Source organism: Trachypithecus francoisi, unplaced genomic scaffold, assembly GCF_009764315.1.
Source record: "Trachypithecus francoisi isolate TF-2019V2 unplaced genomic scaffold, Tfra_2.0 Lachesis_group3, whole genome shotgun sequence".
NCBI lineage: Eukaryota > Metazoa > Chordata > Mammalia > Primates > Cercopithecidae > Trachypithecus > Trachypithecus francoisi.
In genome coordinates, this window is record NW_022681468.1 from 44,994,453 (window position 1) to 45,016,149 (window position 21,697).

General features: G+C 37.9%; 1 long non-coding RNA gene across 1 annotated transcript in view; it reads left to right on the forward strand.

Annotated features, from left to right (window-relative positions):
* LOC117071163 overlaps positions 1-19,462 on the forward strand; it is a 31,031-nt gene extending 11,569 nt beyond the window's left edge. The window contains exons 2-3 of the long non-coding RNA XR_004432171.1: positions 16,054-16,225; positions 19,330-19,462. This is a non-coding gene — a long non-coding RNA (uncharacterized LOC117071163). The remainder of the gene's footprint in view (positions 1-16,053; positions 16,226-19,329) is intronic.
* Positions 19,463-21,697: the final 2,235 nt, after the last annotated feature.

The window sequence follows — 21,697 nt, forward strand, 5'->3', positions numbered from 1 at the left end:
AATTTAGTACTAACAAGATTGACATTTGAAATTTGGGAAAAAAAAATTGAGCCACCCAATAAATAGTGGTAAGACAAATGGTGAAACATTTGGAAAAGTCATCAGATCTGTTTTTTTGTAATTTATACCAAACTAAGTTACAGGTGGAAAAAGGCTAAATGTAAAAACATAATAAAATTATGAAAGGATGAAAAGTAAGGATAGAGTATAAAGATAACTATAATCAGCTATCAGGGAAAGGAAGGACTTAACTTGAAATCAAAGGAGAAGCCATAAAGAAACAGCTAAATAGACTTTAATATGTAAAATTAGTAAAATTCTGTATATTAAAAAGTAAAAGAACTGGGGAAAAAATTGCATATGGGGTCAAGAGCATTACTTCATAAAGCTCATTTATAAATCAGTTAGAAAATATGATGCCCACTGAGACAGGGAAATGGGTAAAGAACATGGAAGGTAAATTCCCAAAAGACATTTAATGACCAAAATCAAATAAGAAATTTCAGTTAGATTAATATTTAAAGGAATGCAGTTTAAAAATGAGATACTATATCTCTCTTAACTAATTTACAACTTTTAGTGAATTATAATCCTCAGTATTTGTGAGAGTTTGGGGAATGGATATTTTCAGGTACTGTTAATAGTGTGTTTTGCTACAACATTTCTTCAGAGTGTTTTAGTGGTGTGTCAAAAGTCTTAAAAATGCTTATAGCCTTTGAATAATAATTCCACTTCTTAAAATTAGTTGGAAGAAAATAATCGGGAATCTGGCCAAAGGCTTATCTGTAAAGATACTCACTGAACATTTCTCATAGTAGGAAAAAATACAACAAAACAAAGGATTGGGTAAATAGATTGGATTTTCCATATGAAGGAATAATATACAGTCACTAAAAACAATGTTTTTGGTTGGGAATGGTGGCTCATGCCTGTAATCCCTGCACTTTTGGAGGCCAAAGCAGGAGGAGAGCTTTAGGCCAGGAGTTCAAGACCAACCTAGGCAACATAGTGAGACCCCCCATCTCTACTAAAAAAAAAAAAAAAAAAGCCAGACATGGTGGTGCACACCTGTAGTCTCAGATACTTGGGAGGCTGAGGCAGAAGGATTTCTTAAGCCTAGGAGTTTGATGCTGCAGTGAGCTGTGGTCATGACAATGCACTCCAGCCTGAGTGGCAGTGCTAGACCTTGCTTCTAAAAAAAAAGTTTATTTAATGACGTGGAAAACTTATCAGAATATACGATGATAAAAAACAAACTGGCGTATAAAACAGTTCAATACCAGTATTTTAAAATACGAATTCTTAAAGGGATGAAAGAATAAGTCTTAGCAGTTGCTTATTTCTAAGTGGTGAAATTGAGGATTATTTTGATTTTCTTCATTTTTTTTTTCTTTTTTTTTTTTTTTTACAGACAGCATGTATTATCATTTCAGTTAAAATTTTAATTGAGACAATTATAGATTTATATGTAATTGTAAACAATAATAGAGATCTGTGTACCCATTATCTGGGTTCCCCCAATGGTTATATCTTGCAAAACTATACTATGATATCACAACCACGATATTGGCATTGATACAATCTGTAGGTCTTATTCAGATTTCCCAAGTTTTACTTGTACTCATTTGTGTATGAGTGTGTGTTTAGTTCTGTACAATTTTATCACATCTGTAGGTTTGGGTATTCACCAGCATAGGCAAGATACAGAGCAGTTAGTTCCTTTACCATAAGAAAGACCTCTCCTGTTGCCTTTATACCCTCACCTACCTCCCACTTCTTTAAATTTTTAATTTTTATGGATACACATTAATAGAAGTTATACGTATTTATGGGGTACATGAGATATTTTGCAACAGGCATACAATGCATAATAATCACATCAGGGTAAATGGAATATCCATCACCAAACATTTATCATTTCTTTGTGTTACAATCATTCCAATTATATCCTTTTAGTTATTTAAAAATGTACAATAAATTATTGTTGACTGTAATCACTCTGTCATGTTATCAAATACTAGCTCTTATTCATTCCACCTAACTACATTTTTACACTCATTAACCATCTTGACTTCAATGATCCTTCCCAGCCTCTAGTAACCATCATCCTACTCTCTATCTCCATGGGTTCAGGTGTTTTAATTTTTAACTCCCACAAATGGGAGATAACATGTGAAGTTTGTCTTTCTGTGCCTGGCTTATATCACTTAACATAATTACTTCCAGTTCCATCCATGTTGTTGCAAATGATGGGATCTCATTATTTTTTATGGCAGAATAGTAGTCCATTATGTATATGTACCACATTTTCTTTATCTGTATGCCTGTTGTTGAACACTTAGGTTGCTTCCAAATCTTGGCTATTGTGAATAGTGCTGCAATAGACATGGGAGTTTATGTCTTCAGACTTTTCTTCAGTATACCGATTTCCTTCCTTGTGGATGTATACCTAGCAGTGGGATTGCTGAATCACATGGTAGTTCTATTTTTAGTTATTGAGGAAACACCATACTGTTCTCCACAGTGGTTATGCTAATTTACGTTACCACCAACAGCATATGAAGGTTCCTTTTTCCCCACGTCCTCTCCAGCATTCATTATTGCCTGCATTTTGGATAAAAGCCATTTTTAACTGGGGTGAGATGATATCTCATTGTAGTTTTGATTTGCATTTCTCTGATGATCAATAATGTTGAGCATCTTTTCATATACCTGTTTGCCATTTGTATGCCTTCTTTTGAGAAATATCTTTTTAGAGCTTCTGCCTATTTTTGTCATGTTCAGATTATTACCACATTTTTTCCTATTGAGGCGTTTGAACTCCTTGTATATTCTGGGTATTAATCTCTTGTGAAATGAAGGGATAAATATTTGTTTGCAGCTGTTTAATCCCATTCTGTGGGTTGTCTCTTTGTTGATTGTTTTCTTTGCTGTGCAGAAGCTTTTTAACCTGATGTGACCCCATTTTTCCATTTTTGCTTTGGTTGCCTGGGCTGATGGGATATTACCCAAGAAATCTTTGCCAAGACCAATGTCCTGGAGAGTCTCCCTGAAGTTTTCTTTTAGTAGTTTCATAGCTTGAGGTTTTAGATTGTCTTTAATTCATTTTGATTTGATTTTTGTATATGACAAGAGATAGGAGTCTAGTTTCCTTCTTTTGCATATGGATATCCAGCTTGCCAGTACCATTTATTAAAGAGACTGTCCTTTCCCAGCATATGCTCTTGGCACCTTTGTTGAATGAATTGACTGTAGATACGTGAACTTATTTTTGGGTTCTCTATTATTTCACTTTGGTCTTTGTGTCTGTTTTTATGTCAGTACCATGCTGCTGTGGTTACTATAGCTTTGTAGTATAACTTGAAACCAGGTAAAGTGATTCTTCAAATTTTGCACTTTATGCTTAGGATGGCTTTGGCTATTCTGGGTCTTTTGTGGTTCAATATAAGTTTTAGGATTGTTTTTTCTCTTTCTGTAGAGAGCATCATTGGTATTTTGGTAGGGATTGCATTGAATCTGTAGATTGTTTTGGGTAGTATGGACGTTTTAACAATATTGATTCTTTCAATCCATGAACATGGAACATCTTTTCATTTTTTGTGTGTGTCCTCTTCAATTTCTTTTATCAATGTTTTATAGTTTTCATTGTAGAGATCTTTCACTTCTTTGGTTAATTACTAGGAATTTTATTTTATTTGTAGTTATCATAAATGTGATTACTTTCTTGATTTCTTTTTCAGGTTGTTCGATGTTGGCATATAGAAATGCTACTGATTTTTGTATGTTTATTTTGTATCTGGCAACTTTACTGAATTTGGTTATCAGTTTGAATAGTTTTTTGGTGGAGTCTTTAGGTTTTCCAAATGTAAGATTATATAATCTGCAAACAGGAATAATTTGACTTCCTTTCTGATTTGGATGCACTTTATTTCTTTCCCTTACCTGACTGCTCTAGCTGGGACTCTGGTATTATGTTGAATAACATTGGTGAAAGTGGGCATCCTTACCGTGTTCCAGGTCTTAGAGAAAAAGCTTTCAGTTTTCCCCCATTCAATGTTATACTGTGAGTCTGTTGTATATAACTTACATTGTGTTGAGATATGTTCCTTCTATATCCAGTTTTTTTGGAGTTTTTTTATTATGAAGGAATGTTGATTTTTATCCAGTTCTTTTTAGCATCAATTGAAATGATCATATGTTTTTGTCTTTCATTCTGTTGAGAAGATGTATAGTGTTGATTGATTAGAATATGTTGAACCATTCTTGCATCCCTGGGATAAATCCCATATGGTCATGATCTTTTTTTTTTTTTTTTTTTGAGGCGGAGTCTCGCTCTGTCGCCCGGCTGGAGTGCAGTGGCCGGATCTCGGCTCACTGCAAGCTCCGCCTCCCGGGTTCACGCCATTCTCCTGCCTCAGCCTCCCGAGTAGCTGGGACTACAGGCGCCCGCCACCTCGCCCGGCTAGTTTTTTGTATTTTTAGTAGAGACGGGGTTTCACCATGTTAGCCAGGATGGTCTCGATCTCCTGACCTCGTGATCCGCCCGTCTCGGCCTCCCAAAGTGCTGGGATTACAGGCTTGAGCCACCGCGCCCGGCCGTCATGATCTTTTTAATGTGTTGTGGAATTCAGTTTGATAGTATTTTGTTGAGGATTTTTGCATCAATGCTCATCAGGGATATTGGCTTGTAGTTTTCTTTTTTCTTTTCTTTCTTTTTTTTTTTTTTTTTGATGTGTCTTTGTCTGGTTTTGGTATCAGCGTAGTACTGCCCTTGTAGAATGAGTTTAGAAGTATTCTCCCATTCTCTATTTTTTGGATTAGTTTGATTGGGATTGGTATTAGTTCCTCTCTAAAGCTTTGGTAAAATTCAGTAGTGAAGCCACTGGGTCCTGGAATTTTCTTTGCTGGGAGACTTTTTATTACTTGATCTCATTACTTGTTATTCATCTATTCAGGTTTTGGATTTCTTTGTAGTTAAATCTTGGTAGGTATAATTTATCCTTTTTTTAGGTTTTCCTATTTATTGGCATGTAGTTACTCATGGTAGTCTCTAATGATCCTTTGAATTTCTGCAGTATCCATTGTAATGTATCCTTTTTCATTTCTCATTTTATTTATTTGCATTTTCTCTTTTTTTCTTAGTCTGTTTAAAGGCTCACCAATTTTGTTTTTCTTTTCAAAAACCCAATTTTTCACTTCATTTATCTTTTATATATTTTTCATTTCAATTTCACTTATTTTTGCTCTGATCTTTATTATTTCTTCTACTAATTTTGAGTTTGTTTTGCTCTTGCTTTTCTACATCTTTAAACAGAATCATTATGTTGTTTATTTGAAGTTTTTCTACTTGAATGTAGGTGCTTATCACTAAAAACTTACCACTTAGTAGTGCTTTTACTGTATACCTTAGGTTTTGGAATATTGTGTTTACATTATCATTTGTTTCAAGAAATATTTCAATTTCCTTCTTAATTTCTTCATGGACCTACGGATCATTCAGAGTATATTGTTTAATTTCCATATGTTTGTATAGTTTCCAATTCCAATTTCTCTTGTTACTGATTTCTAGTTTAATTCCATTGTGGTCAGAGAAGATACTTGATATTATTTCAATTTTTTGACTGTTTTAACACTTGTTTTGTGATTTCATATTTGACCTCTTCTAGAGAATAATCCATGTATTGAGGAGAAGAATGTGCTATTGGATGAAATATTCTGTATATATCTGTTAGGTTCATTTGATCTATAGCACAGACTAAGTCCAATGTTTCTTTGTTGACTTTCTGTGTGAATGATCTGTCCAATGTTCAATGTGGAGTGTCGAAGTCCCCATCTATTATTGTATTGGGACGTATCTCTTTCTTTAACTGTAATAATATTTGCTTTATATCTGGGTGCTCCAGTGTTGGGTGCATATATATTTACAATTGTTATATCCTATTACTGAACTGACCCCTTTGTAATTACACAGTGACCTTCTTTGTCTCTTTTTATAGTTTTTGTCTTGAAATCTCTTTTGTCTCAAAAGAGTAGCTACTCCTACTCTTTTTTCGTTTCGCTTTGCATGGAATAACTTCTTTCATCCTTTCATTTGTTTATGTGTGTCTTTATAGGTGAAGTGTGTTTTTGCAGGCAACAGATCATTGGATCTTATTTTTTAAAAATCCATTCAGCCACTCTGTCTTTTTATTAGAGTATTTAGTCCATTTATATTCAATATTATTGTTGATAAGTAGGGACTTACTCCTCCCATTTTGTTATTTGTTTTCTGGTCACTTTATAGTCTTCTCTTTCTTCCATTTTGTCTTCCCTTAGTGAAAATGATTTTCTCTGGTGGTATGTTTTAATTTCTTGCTTTTCATTTTTGATGTATCTGTTGTAGGTTTTTTGACTCGAGGCTACCATGAGGCTTGCAAATCACATCTTATAACCCAATATTTTAAACTGATGACAACTTAACTCTCATTGCAAAGATAAACAAACAAGTGAGGAGAAAACTAATAAAACTCTACATTTTAATTTCATTCCTTCACTTGTTAACATTTTGCTGTTTCTATTTATATCTTATTATGGTGTCTATGTTTTGAAAAGTTGTTGTAGTTATTCTTGATAGGTTCATCTTTTAGTCTTTATACTCAATATAGGAGTAGTTTCCACACGACAATTAGTGACATAATATTCTGTGTTTTTGTCTTTTTACTAACCATTGCAAGTTACTATTGTATCTTCAGGTGATTTCTGTTTTTGTTGCTGTTGAGACAGCGTCTACATATGTTGCCCAGGCTGCAGTGCAGTGGTGCAGTCTAGGCTCACTGCAACCTCTGCCTCCTGTGTTTGAGTGATTCTCCTGCCTCAGCCTCCTGAGTAGCTGGGATTACAGATGCCTGCCACCATACCCAGCTAATTTTTGTATTTTTAGTAGAGGCAGGATTTCACTATGTTGGCCAGTCTGGTTGCGAACTCCCACCATCAGGTGATCCTCCCACCTTGGCCTCCCAAAGTGCTGGGATTACAAGTGTAAGCCACCATGCCCGGCCCAGATGATTTCTTATTGCTCATTAACATCCTTTTCTTTTCTTTTTTTTTTTTAATTATTATACTTTAAGTTCTAGGGTACATGTGGACAACATGCAGGTTTGTTACACATGTATACATGTGCCATGTTGGTGTGCTGCACCCATTAACTCGTCATTTACATTAGGTATATCTCCTAACGCTATCCCTCCCCCCTACCCCCTCCCCACAATAGGACCTGGTGTGATGATCCCCTTCCTGTGTCCAAGTGATCTCATTGTTCAATTCCCACCGATGAGTGAGAACACGTGGTGTTTGGTGTTGTGTCCTTGCGATAGTTTGCTGAGAATGATGGTTTCCAGTTGCATCCATGTCCCTACAAAGGACATGAACTCATCCTTTTTTATGGCTGCAAAGTATTCCATGGTGTATATGTGCCACCTTTTCTTAATCCAGTTTGTCACTGACGGCCATTTGGGTTGATTGCAAGTCTTTGCTATTGTGAATAGTGCCGCAGTAAACATACGTGTGCATGTGTCTTTATAGCAGCATGACTTATAATCCTTTGGGTATATCCCCAGTAATGGGATGGCTGGGTCAAATGGTATTTCTAGTTCTAGATCCTTGAGGAATCACCACACTGTTTTCCACAATGGTTGAACTAGTTTACAGTCCCAACAATGGTGTAAAAGTGTTCCTATTTCTCCACATCCTCTCTGGCACCTGTTGTTTCCTGATTTTTTAATGATTGCCATTCTAACTGGTGTGAGGTGGTATCTCATTGTGGTTTTGATTTGCATTTCTCTAATGGCAAGTGATGATGAGCATTTTTTAATGTATCTGTTGGCTGTATGAAAGTCTTCTTTTGAGAAGTGTCTGTTCATATCCTTTGACCATTTTTTGACAGGGTTGTTTGTTTTTTTTCTTGTAACTTTGTTTGAGTTCTTTGTAGGTCCTGGATATTAGCCCTTTGTCAGATGAGTAGATTGCAAAAACTTTCTCCCATTCTGTAATTTCTTTTGCTGTGCAGAAGCTCTTTAGTTTAATTAAATCCCATTTATCAATTTTGACTTTTGTTGCCATTGCTTTTAGTGTTTTAGACATGAAGTCTTTGCCCATACCTATGTCCTGAATGGTATTACCTAGGTTTTCTTCTAGGGTTTTTATGGTTTTAGGTCTAACATTTGAGTCTCTAATCCATCTTGAATTAATTTTTGTATAAGGAGTAAAGAAAGGATCCAGTTTCAGCTTTCTACTTATGGCTAGCCAATTTTCCCAGCACCATTTATTAAATAGGGAATCCTTTCCCCATTTCTTATTTTTGTCAGGTTTGTCAAAGATCAAATGGCTGTAGATGTGTGGTATTATTTCTGAGGGCTCTGTTCTGTTCCATTGGTCTATATCTCTGTTTCGGTACCCGTACCATGCTGTTTTGGTTACTGTAGCCTTGTAGTATAGTTTGAAGTCAGGTAGCATGATGACTCCAGCTCTGTTCTTTTGGCTTAGGATTGTCTTGACAATGCGGGGTCTTTTTTGGTTCCATATGAACTTTAAAGTAGTTTTTTCCAATTCTGTGAAAAAAAGTCATTAGTAGCTTAATGGGGATGGCATTGAATCTATAAATTACCTTGGGCAGTACGGCCATTTTCACAATATTGATTCTTCCTATCCATGAGCATGGAATGTTCTTCCATTTGTTTGTGTCTTCTTTTATTTCACTGAGCAGTGGTTTGTAGTTCTCCTTGAAGAGGTTCTTTACATCCCTTGTAAGTTGGATTCCTAGGTATTTTATTCTCTTTGAAGCTGTTGTGAATGGGAGTTCATTCATGATTTGGCTCTCTGTTTGTCTGTTACTGGTGTATAAGAATGCGTATGGTTTTTGCACATTGATTTTGTATCCTGAGACTTTGCTGAAGTTGCTTATCAGCTTAAGGAGATTTTCGGCTGAGACAGTGGGGTTTTCTAAATATACAATCATGTCATCTGCAAACAGGGACAATTTGACTTCTTCTTTTCCTAACTGAATACCCTTGATTTCTTTCTCTTGCCTGATTGCCCTAGCCAGAACTTCCAAGACTATGTTGAATAGGTGTGGTGAGAGAGGGCATCCCTGTCTTGTGACAGTTTTCAAAGGGAATGCTTCCAGTTTTTGCCCATTCAGTATGATATTGGCTGTGGGTTTGTCATAAATAGCTCTTATTATTTTGAGATATGTCCCATCAATACCTAGTTTATTGACAGTTTTTAGCATGAAGGGCTGTTGAATTTTGTCAAAGGCCTTTTCTGCATCTATTGGGATAATCATGTGGTTTTTGTCTTTGGTTCTGTTTATATGCTGGATTACGTTTATTGATTTGTGTATATTGAACCAGCCTTGCATCCCAGGGATGAAGCCCACTTGATCGTGGTGGAGAAGCTTTTTGAAGTGCTGCTGGATTTGCTTTGCCAGTATTTTATTGAGGATTTTTGCATCAATGTTCATCAGGGATATTGGTCTAAAATTCTCTTTTTTTGTTGTGTCTCTGCCAGGCTTTGGTATCAGGATGATGTTGGCCTCATGGAATGAGTTAGGGAGGATTCCCTCTTTTTCTATTGACTGGAATAGTTTCAGAAGGAATGGTACCAGCTCCCCCTTGTACCTCTGGTAGAATTTGGCTGTGAATTCGTCTGATCCTGGACCTTTTTTGTTTGGTAGGCTATTAATTATTGCCTCAATTTCAGAGCCTGCTATTGGTCTATTCAGGGATTCAACTTCTTCCTGCTTTAGTCTTGGGAGAGTGTAAGTGTCCAGGAAATTATCCATTTCTTCTATGTTTTCTAGTTTATTTGCATAGAAGTGTTTATAGTATTCTCTGATGGTAGTTTGCATTTCTGTGGGGTAGGTGGTGATATCCCCTTTATCATTTTTTATTGCGTCTATTTGATTCTTCTCTCTTTTCTTCTTTATTAGTCTTGCTAGCAGTCTATCAATTTTGTTGATCTTTTCCAAAAACCAGCTCCTCGATTCATTGATTTTTTGGAGGGTTTTTTGTGTCTCTATCTTCTTCAATTCTGCTCTGATCTTATTTATTTCTTGCCTTCTGCTAGCTTTTGAATGTGTTTGCTCTTGCTTCTCCAGTTCTTTTAATTGTGATGTTAGGGTGTCAATTTTAGATCTTTCCTGCTTTCTCTTGTGGGCATTTAATGTTATAAATTTCCCTCTACACACTGCTTTAAATGTGTCCCAGAGATTCTGGTATGTTGTATCTTTCTTCTCATTGGTTTCAAAGAACATCTTTATTTCTGCCTTCATTTCGTTATGTACCCAGTAGTCATTCAGGAGCAGGTTGTTCAGTTTCCATGTAGTTGAGTGGTTTTGAGTTTCTTAGTCCTGAGTTCTAGTTTGATTGCACTGTGGTCTGAGAGAGAGTCTGTTGTAATTTCTGTTGTTTTACATTTGCTGAGGAGTGCTTTACTTCCAACTATGTGGTCAATTTTGGAATAAGTGCGATAAGGTGCTGAGAAGAATGTATATTCTGTTGATTTGGGGTGGAAAGTTCTGTAGATGTCTATTAGGTCATCTGCTTGGTGCAGAGTTGAGTTCAATTCCTGGATATCTTTGTTAACTTTCTGTCTCGTTGATCTAATGTTGATAGTGGGTGTTAAAGTCTCCCATTATTATTGTATGGGAGTCTAAGTCTCTTTGTAAGTCTCTAAGGACTTGCTTTATGAATCTGGGTGCTCTTGTATTAGGTGCATATATATTTAGGATAGTTAGCTCTTTCTGATGAATTGATCCCTTTACCATTATATAATGGCCTTCTTTTTCTCTTTTGATATTTGGTGGTTTAAAGTCTGTTTTATCAGAGACTAGGATTGCAACCTCTGCTTTTTTTGTTTGCTGTATTCAGGAGACCCATCTCACATGCAGAGACACACATAGGCTCAAAATAAAGGGATGGAGGAAGATCTACCAAGCAAATGGTTAACATCCTTTTCTTTCAGATTGAAGAACTGTTAGCATTTCTTATAGGATAGGTCTGGTGTTCATGAAATCCCTCAGCTTTTGCTTGTCTCAGAAAGTCTTTATTTCTCCTTCATGTTCAAAGAATACTTTTACTGGATACACTATTCTAAGATAAAATATTTTTCCCTTGAGAACTTTAAATTTGTCATACCGTGCCATTCTCTCCTGGCCTATAAGGTTCCCACTGAGAAGGCTGCTGTCACACCTATTGGAGCTCCTTTGTATGTTATTGTTTCTTTTCTCTTGCTGCTTTTGGGATTCTTTCTTTATTGTTGGCTTTTGGGAGTTTGATTATTAAATGTCTTGAGGTAATCTTATTTGGATCAAATCTTTTTGGTATTCTATAACATTGTTGTACTTGAATATTGATATATTTCCCTAGGTTTGGAAAGTTCTCTGTTACTATCCTTTTGTATGAACTTTCTACCCCTATCTCTCTCTCTACCTCCCCTTGCCAACCAATAACTCTTAGATTTGCCCTTTTGAGGCTATTTTCTAGCTCTCACAAACATGCTTCATTCTCTGTTATTCCTTTTTCTTTTGTCTCCTCTGACTGTGTATTTTGCTTCTTTTTTTTTCTCTTTAAACTTATTTTTGAGATGAGGTCTTGCTCTGCCACCTAGGATAGAGAGCAATGGCACAATCATAGCTCACTGTAACCTCAAACTCCTAGACCCTAATGATCCTCCCACTTCAGCCTCCCAAGTAGCTAGAACTATGAGCATGTGCTGCAATACTCAGATAATTTTAAAATATTTTTGTAAAAGTGGGGTCTCACTATGCTGCCCAGGCTGATCTCGAACTTCTGACCTCAAGCAATATTCTTGCCTTGGCCTCCCAAAGTGTTGGGATTACAGGCATGAGCCACTGTGCCTGGCCTAACTATGTATTTTCAAGTACCCCATCTTCGAGTTCACTAATGGTTTCTTCAGTTTGATCAATTCTGTTGAGAGACTCTGATGCATTCTTTAATACGTCAATTGCATTTTTTAGCCCCAGAATTTCTGCTTGACTTTTACATTTTATTTCAATGTCTTTGTTAAATGTATGTGATAGGATTCTGAATTCCTTCTCTGTGTTATTTTGAATTTTTTTAGCTCCCTCAAAACAGCTATATTGAATTCTCTATCTGAAAGATCACATATCTCTGTTACTCTAGGATTGGTCATTGGTGCCTTATTTAGTTCATCTGGTGAGGTCATGTCTTCCTGGATGGTTTTTATGCTTCTTGATGTTTGTCAATGTCTGGGCATTGAAAAGTTAGGCATTTATTGTAGTTTTCACAGTCTTGGCTTGTTTGTACCTATTCTTCTTGGAAAGGTTCTCCAAGTATTCAAAGAGAATTGACTACTGTGATGTAAGTCTTTGGTCACTGCAATTGTATCTGCATTAGGGGCCCCCGCCAAGCCCAGTAAAGTTGTGACTCTTGCAATGTTATAGAGGTACTGCCTTGGTGGTCTTGGGTTAGATCTGAGAGAATTCCCCAGATTACTAGGCAGAGACTCTTGCTCTTTTCCCTTACTTTCCCCCAAACAAATTGAGTCTCTCTCTGTGTCTGTGCTGAGCTTCCTGGAGCTGGGAGAGGGGTGACACAAGCCCCTCCGTGACCACTGCCACTGGGGGCATGTTGGGTCAGACCTGAAGCCAGCACAGCACTGGGTCTTACTCAACACCGGCAGCAACCACTGCCTGGCTGCTGCCGATGTTCACTCAAGGCTTAAGAGCTCTTCAGTCAGCAGGTGGTGAGTCCAGCTAGGTATGTGTCCTTGCTTTCAGGTCAGTGAGCTCCCACCCTCTAGCCTAGAGTGGGCTGAGAAATGCCATCTAGGAGCCATGGCATGGAGCCAGGAGCCTTGAAATTTACTTGCTGCTTTATCTTACTGCAGCCAAACTGTCATTTAAGCCAGAAGACAAAGTCTTTCACAATCCTTCTTCTTCTTTCTTCAACCAGAAGGAGCCTGTGGCGAATACTGCCTGACTATCATCAATATTCACTCAAGGTCCAAGGGCTCTGTGGTCAGCTTGTGATGAATGCTGCCAGGCCTGGGTCTCTTACCAGGGCAGGTGCAGAAATGCTGTCCAGGAGCCAAGGCCTAGAATCTGGGACCCCAGGAGCCTGCTTGGTGCTGTAGTCCAATGTGGTCAAGCTGGTACCCAAGCTGCTAGACAAAGTCCCCTTTGTTATTTCCTCTCCTTTTCTCAGGCAGAATGAGTCTGTCCCTGTGACCACCACACATGGGAATGTGATGGGTCACACTTGAAGCCAGCACAGCTCTGAGTCTCACCCAAGGCCTACGGTGAGAACTGCCTGGGTACCACTGCTGATTACTCAGGGCCCAAGGGCTCTTTAGTTAGCAGGTGACGCATCCTGCCAGAACTGGGTCCTTCTCTTCAAAATAGCAGATTTCTTTTGGCCCAGAATGTGTCTAGAATTGTCATCCAAGAGCCAGAGCCTGCAATGGAGGCACCAAGACTCCTTCTGGTGCCCTATTCTTCTGTGCCTGAGCTGGTATCCAAGTTGCAAGACCAAGTCTTCTTTACTCCTTCTTCTCACACAGAAGGAAGTAGTCTCTCCTGGATTTGCAAGTTGCAGTGCCTGGGGTTGGGGGAAGGGTGGTGTGAGCACTCCCTTGGCCACCCTGGCGGCTGTCTCACTAGGTTATATGCACCTCCAGAGAACTGATTTCAAGCCCAGCACAGCAACAGGACTTGCTCAGAAATTGTAGACATAGATGGCCTTTCAAGTTTATTTAGGACCCCAGAGCACTTTAATCCATGCTGGCAGAGCTTGCTGGAACTCAAATTCCAACTGTTCGGATGGGCGACTCTCCTCTGGCTAAGGCTGGTTTGAACGCTCTCTGCATGGGCTCCAGGTGAATTCTGCCTCATGTTGCTTTCCTCTGTGACAGAGCAGCACTGAGTTCAAATGCAAAATCCCACAATCACTTTGTGCTCCCTCCCCCAAATGCACAGATTCTCTCTCAGCGCTATGTAGCCGCTGCTGAGGATTGGGGAGGGGTGGTATTGATAATTTAAGGCTGTCTTTCACGCCCTCTTCAGTGCCTCTTTCCTTGATATGGTGTTAAAACTAGGTACTGTAATTATTGACTTGATTTTTGGTCCTTATGAAGGTGCTTTCTTCTGTGGATAGTTATTCAATTTGATGTTCCTGCTGGGGGGATGATTACTGGAAGGTTCTATCTGACCATCTTACTCTGCCTCTCTCCTCTCTCTTGTCCCACTTTCCAACTTTGGTTCTTAACTCAGGAAACCACTAGCCTGTTCTCCACTTCTGAAATTTTATGTTAAATATGTGCTTAAATTTGTTAAATAATTTTAAATATTGAATGTTAAATAAAGGACTATTAAATGCTCAAAATGTTAAAATATGTTAAATGTTAACATTGAACTGTTGTTAAAGAAATACAGTAGAATCATATAGTATGTAACTCTTTAGGACTGACTTTTTCCCCACTCATCATAATTCTCTGGAGATTCATCCACATTATTGTACATATCAATAGTTTCTTTCTTTTGGTTGCTAAGTAGTATTTCATGGTATAGATATGTCACAGTTTATTTAACCATTCGTCCATTGAAAGTCCTCTGGACTGTTGCCGGTTTTGGCTATTATGAATAAAGTTGATATGAACATTTATGTGCAGCATTCGGTGTGGGTATAAGTTCATTTCTCTGGTATAAATGCCCAAGAGTACAGTTCCTGGATCATATGAGTATTTGTGTGTTTTGCTTCTAGAGAAACTACCAAAGTATTTTCCAAAGTGGCTGTACCATTTTATAGTCCCACCAACAATGTATGAGTGATTCAGTTATCTTCATTTTGGTACTGTTACCTTTTTTTTTTTTTTAATTTTCCCCTTCTGTTAGGTATAGAGTGATTACTCACTGTGGTTTTAATTTTAATTTCCCTGATAGCTAGTGACGTTCAACATCTTTTCATGGGCTTATCTTCCATCTTCAGAGAAGTGTCTGTTCACGCTTTTGGTCCATGTTCTAATTGAATTGTTTGTTTATCTTTTTTAGTATTAGGTTTTGAGTTTTAATTCGTTACATATGTAGTTTGCAAATATTTTTCTCACAGTCTGTAGCTTGTCTGTTTATCTTCTTCATATTCTTTGTTATTCACATAGTCTTTCACAAAGGAAAGACTTTTCTTAGCCTATGGATGTCAAGTTGAGTTTCAAATCCATGTAAAGAGCATTTGAGAAACTAGGTGTCTTTGACAGTGCTAGCATAAGATTGCTCGGTTATATACAAAACTGGTTAATGTCCAGTAGGGCCATAACTATAACGTTTGTGGTTATCTCTTCTATCAGAAAGAAATTATCTGCATCTCTACTAGATGAGAACTTTAAAGTTCACTTCTACCCCCACAGAGTTGTAAAATAACCAAGTCAATACAAAGTTAAGCTCAGCACTACATTGCAAGAGCACCAAGTAATCTCTTTTGTTTCTTTCCAAGTTTCCAGTTTAATAGTGTGCCAGGAACACAACACTAAACTTAAACCAGTGAGAATCCTCAGGTCTTGAGCTGTAAATGATAGATTTCAAATTCACAGGTAATCAGTACAATCTTTTGGTTCTTGGTAAAATGTTTAGTATGGGGCGGACTGCCCAGGTTGATCAATCAACTGAACAATTGCTAGGTATTTTGCTATCCATGTCAGTTTGAAGAGGGCTTGATAAGACTTAGCTTGAAACTTTCCTGGGCAGCAGTTTATAAGCAGGAGAGTGAGTCAGGTGACCTCACTGGCCATAGTACAATGTAGTAAGTACTCTCCACTCTTCACTACTATGCTATTCTGGGTTCCGTTTAAGATTGTTGGAGTCATGCTTTCAGTCTGACAGTCCCTGAAATGCTTTTCCCCTTCATTTCAGAGCCCTCTCATGGGCCACCATGCCCAGTGTGGATTGGCCAGTTAATAAACACCCCTGTGTTCATGACTTTATGACAGGGATGGATAACCCTAATATGGATCTAAAAACTGTAACCTTGACTTCTCTATTGGCAGGTCCATGCCTCCCTCTTGAGTTTGTCAGTCAACACTGCATGAGATGAAGAGGCAGAAGCCGGAGAGGATACAGGAATAAACTAAGTGAGGACTCCTTCCCATGCATCAGCCTCCACAACCCACAGAGCTCTCCTTTCCACGGCCCTGGAGCCTTTCAAAGGCACAATTCCTGGTGATCTAGACTTCCCATGGAAGAATTCAAAAGATCATGTTTATTCATTAAGTAGTGCTTCTGAACCCTTCTTCTCATTGATAACCAAATCCCCGAGGTGGCTCTGCTTTATTAATCAAGATCTTAAACTAACTTCTTCAACTCCCACTTCAGTGACCTGAAGAGGGTTTTTGTTTCTAGAAATGTGATTTCTCCACTGCCTAACTCCTGACATACAGACCTTTTTGTTAGAGTCTCCTTTTTTTATTTTTAAAAAATAAACTGTAGGCTGGGCGCGGTGGCTCACACCTGTAATCCCATCACTTTGGGAAGCTTAGGCAGGTGGATCACCTGAGGTCAGGAGTTTGAGACCTGCCTGGCCAACATGGTGAAACCCCTTCTCAACTAAAAATATAAAAATTAGCCAGGCATGGTGGCATTCGTCTGTAATCCCAGCTGCTCGGGAGGCTGAGGCAGGAGAATTGCTTGAACCCAGGAGGTGGAAGTTGCAGTGAGCTGAGATAGCGCCATTGCACTCCAGCCTGGGTGACAGAGCGAGACTCTGTCTCAACAACAACAACAAAACTATAATATACACATAAAAACGTATAAAATACAACTGTCCCACTGTTTAATGCAAAATGACAAACATGTGAAAAAACAAACAAACAAGCAACCTTGTCTAATCAAGAAAGAATATTGCCAGGCCAGAAGTCCCAGTGTGCCCCTTTCCAAACACAGCTCCCTCTTTCTTTCCCTCCTCAGAGGTACCCACTATGTTGACATTTATGATCATCATTTTCCTACTTTATAGTTTTACCAATTTTATATTCATACCTTAATAGCGTAGCTTAATTTTGCCTGTTTTTAAACTTTTTACAAATGTAATCATACCATATATCTTGCTGCCTTCATTCATCATTATATTTCTGAGCCTCCTCCATTTAGTTGAGTCTAAGTGTAGTTTACACTCATTTTTGTATAGCATTACGTGATTACACTATATATTTACCCATTTTTATTCATTCTACTAATGACAAACATTTAGGTTGTTTTAAGTTTTTGTTGACTAGGAATAGTGCTGTTATAAACATTCTTGGGCATACTTACTGATGCATTGTGCCAATAGTTTCTCCAGGATAAATATCTAGGAGTGGCATTTCTGGGTCATAAGGTATGGATAGCTCCAACTTTATTAGAGAATGCCTAAGAGGTTTGCCAATTTGCTCCCCCTCCAGCAGTCCCCCATTCCCCATGTGAGCAGGTGCATGTTTACAATTCTGGTGGAAACGCCTATGTGGCTTGAGATTTTACATAGTGATTTCTCTTCCCTTTGGCCCTGTGGATCCATGAATGCCTAAAGAAGCCATATTACCTAAGGCTCAGATTGAGTCTAACTCTGCTGAAAGACAGTAGGTGTCAAAGGCATCCTCACTGAGAGGTAGCCATAAAACCATAACATCAGTGAGACATTGCCAAAGAGAAGATACAATTTTGAACACTTACAATAATTTTGCAAAGCACAAAAATATTCATTGCATCGAAAAACCTTGGCAGAAAACTGTTTCAATTTTTTTTACGTAACAGTAGGGGTCACATCATAGATATAATTTTGTGTTTTGTGCTATTCCTTTAACAAGATATGAATATTTTTCTATATTCCTACAAAAACTTCCTTGCAAATCAAAACTACAATGATATATCATCTCACCCCAATTAAAATGGCTTTAAGCCAAAAGCCTTTTATTCATTATATCAGGCAATAATGAATGTCGGTGAGGATGTAGAGAAAAGGGAACACTTGTACATTGTTGGTGGGAATGTAAATTAGTACAACCACTGTGGAGAACAGTTTGGAGGTCCTAAAAAAACTAAAAATAGAACTACCAATATGATCCAGCAATCCCAATGCCAGGTATACACCCAAAAGTAAGGAAATCAGTACATTAGAGATATCTGTCCTCCCATGTTTATTGCAGCACTATTCACAATAGCCAACATTTGGACCTAAGTGTCCATTAACAGTTGAACAAATAAAGAAAATGTGGTACATATACACAATGGAGTACTATTCAGTCATAAAATAGAATGAGATTCTGTCATTTGCAATGACATGAATGAAGCTAGAGGTCATTATGTTAAGTGAAATGAGCCAGGCACAGAAAGACAAACTTCACATGTTCTCACTTATTTGTAGGAACTAAAAATGAAAACAATTGAACTTATGGAGATAGACAGTAAAAGGATGGTTACCAGAGGCTGGGTAGGGTACTGGAATGTCAGAAGGGGGAAAGTGGAAATGGTTAAGAGGTACAAAAAATAGAATGAATGAATAAGGCTTAGTATTTGCTATCAAAACAGGGTGACTATAGTCAATAAAAATTAATTATAAACTTAAAAATAACTAAAGTGTATAACTGGATTGTTTGTGACACAAGGGATAAACGCTTGAAGTGATGGATACCCCATTTACCCTGATATGATTATTAAGCATTGCATGCCTGTATCAAAATATCTCAAGTAACCTATAAATATACACCTACAATGTACCCCCAAAATTAAAAACTTAAAAAAACCCAAACACTTCCTAGTAGTTATTTTATTCACTATGTAATAGTTTGTCAGTAGAGAGACGGTTGGGGCAGGTTTTAATGCCCTCCAATCCCATTCTTCGTTACCCACCAGCAACTCCAAATAAATATTCCGTCTAAGTAAAAAGAGCATTTACTCTATCTAAATGCAGATTTAAGTCCCTGGTCCTCCGTCTTACAAAAGAGTGTACCCCAAGCCCCTACCACGTAGAAATACTGGCATTCTACTGACTACCAAGAGTATGCCATGACTGACCTAACTCCTACCCTGTTGGTGAGCCTGCAGGTTGTTTCTAATCCTTTGAAATTTTAAATTGTCCATTCACATTGCCATTTTTCTTCTTTTGGGCTACTTCCTTGGCATACATTTTTATAAAAAGGCTTAATAAATGCAAGATAATTTTTTTCTGGAACTTGATACACAATACTAAAGTGGCATTCCTATTTATATTTGCACCCAGGATATACAAATTAACATGCTGTATTTAACCAGTGTCCTTAGTCAAAAACTAAGGAAATAATTGGTCCTTCCAGAAGTCCAGAGAGTAAGTCTTGGAAGACTACACAGCCTTGAAGAATGCTCATGTCACTCTCCAGGACTGCTCTGGAGAAAACCGTGCTGCTGTCATCAGGAAATACCACTACAGCTTATCTGCTAAGTCTGGGCACTGGCTGGATGATGCAGCCCAGATAAGTGCCCAGACTTAGCAGATGCCAGGAACTCTGCTGTCATTTCCATCAGAAAATAAATTCTGTGCAGCATCTGCACCCTCTCTTTTCCTTCTTCTCTAACAAAATCTCGATTGGCTATATTTTATTGGTGGAGCCTAGGTTACATGTCTATGTATCTGTTGCAAAGGAGGTTGGGAAAATAAGTTATTTTTCCTTAAGAGGCAGAACTCACAAGAACTTCTCCAAATATAAGAACATTGTTCAAAAGATGCTGTTGGCCACAAACATGACATATGTCTGCCTCACTTTCCATAACTCTGCCAGCATTAAATGATTGTTTTTGTGAATCAGTTATAAAATAGGGTTTTTTTTTCATTTTTCTGATTACTAATTATATTTCCCCTCAAGTTTTTAATGAACTAATTTTATATTCATTTACATAATCAGTCCACCTTCTTTGCCAATTTTTCTATTAGAAATATCTGTAAATGTATTTATTAATGTATTTCTTGGAAATATACAGGAACTTTTCTGTACTATAGAGCTGCAACTTGGTTGCCAATGTTTTAATCTTTCAACATCTATCGACATCTAAATGCCACAATCATTTCTGTGCAGAGTGAAGGTCAGGTAGGCTCAGTTCGTCCTACTCTGGCCTTTGCATCTTTTCATTGCTGTGATATTGTTTATTTCAAGAAGCAGCTGGTCTCTGTTCCCCTGCATTGACATATGCCCAGATAATTTCAAGTTACTCCAGAAAGAGAAGGAAATACGAATCCAAAAATCACAAGTATTTGTTTGTTTTGTGTTTGTGCACATTACATGGATCAAGTTTTGTAGGAAGCATAAGGACATTATCCCTTCAAGTGGCTACGATAGATAGTCTTGTCTCAGATGGTATTTCTTAAACAAAAACAACAGACTTGACCTTGACATCTTTCTCTCATCTTCATTGTGGATTGATGAGATAGGCAAGGGAAATACTATTTGTTCTCTATGCCTAGATCCTTCATCCAAAGGATTCATTAGTTTACAAACATTGACCTCAAATTGAACCCAAGCCCTATTTCTCCACTCCACTCTACAAATGGCCATTTTACATAAAAAAGCAGAGCTAAGTAATTTTATCAAGGTTATATAAATGCTTTAACAACAAAGTCAAGAATTGGACATTTCTGTTTTGGTCCCTTATTATTATTATTTCATATACCATTTATAAAGAAGTATACAATTACCCACTTACATTCCCCAGAGCCAGGGCATTAGGCAGCATTCTTTGGGGCACCAATCTATAGTCCTTTCTCCTACACCAATAAAAATTTTAAAGATGCAAGTTACCTCCTAGACTGTTGGGGAAAGGCCCAAATCCTTCTGGAGCAATTTGCCGGTGTTTTCTGACACATAAGGATTTGCTCGCTAATGCCTCCCCTGTCTCTCTGGAAGGACTTTGATGAATGAATGGCATTTTCCACTACTTGGTGAACTGTGTGCTCCTGTGGACAATAAACATGAATCCAACCAACATGATTACATTTCAGAGAAGAGGTGACAGAGCAGGGAACAACCAATCAAAACTATCTAGAGCACCAAATTATGCCCTAGAGGAGTCATCTTGTATATCCTTGGTTCTGTTTCCATGGTAGTAAGGATTGCTTGGGATATTCAAAGGCAATTTAAATGCATTTAGGCCACAGCTTACAAGGGGATAATCTTGAGAAAATCAGAAGTGAGTAAACATTAACAGCTAGTAAAATAAGCAGTCTTGAAAACTGCACTCCATCTTGCTTGCTTTTCTGTTTAGGGAAAAATATTTTTTTTGACATCTGGAAATTATGTCTGTTTCTAACTTGGGCTTAAGATGACTCATTTCAAGACAGTGCCACATTTGCCATATGCTGGAATGCAGAAACTTGAGGTTGCTTATTTTTTAAATTTAATTTTTTAGCTTAAAGGTATGAATTTGCATTACTCTTCTCCCCAGGGCCAGCCTGAGGCATGTGCAGATCAGGCCTGGAGGGTCCCCCTCTCTGAAAATACAACTGTTCACTGATGCTGCAGGGATAGAGATTCACTTCTTTAAGTTCTGTGGACGTTTTAGTGTTTCAGAGTCTCCAGGGGAAATTCAAAGGGCCCTCTGTGAAGGCAACTTAGACTGGCACCTGAAGCATCACCAGTTGTTCTCTGCTAAGACCCTGGTAGGAACCTGGAAAGAAGACATAAGATGGACACA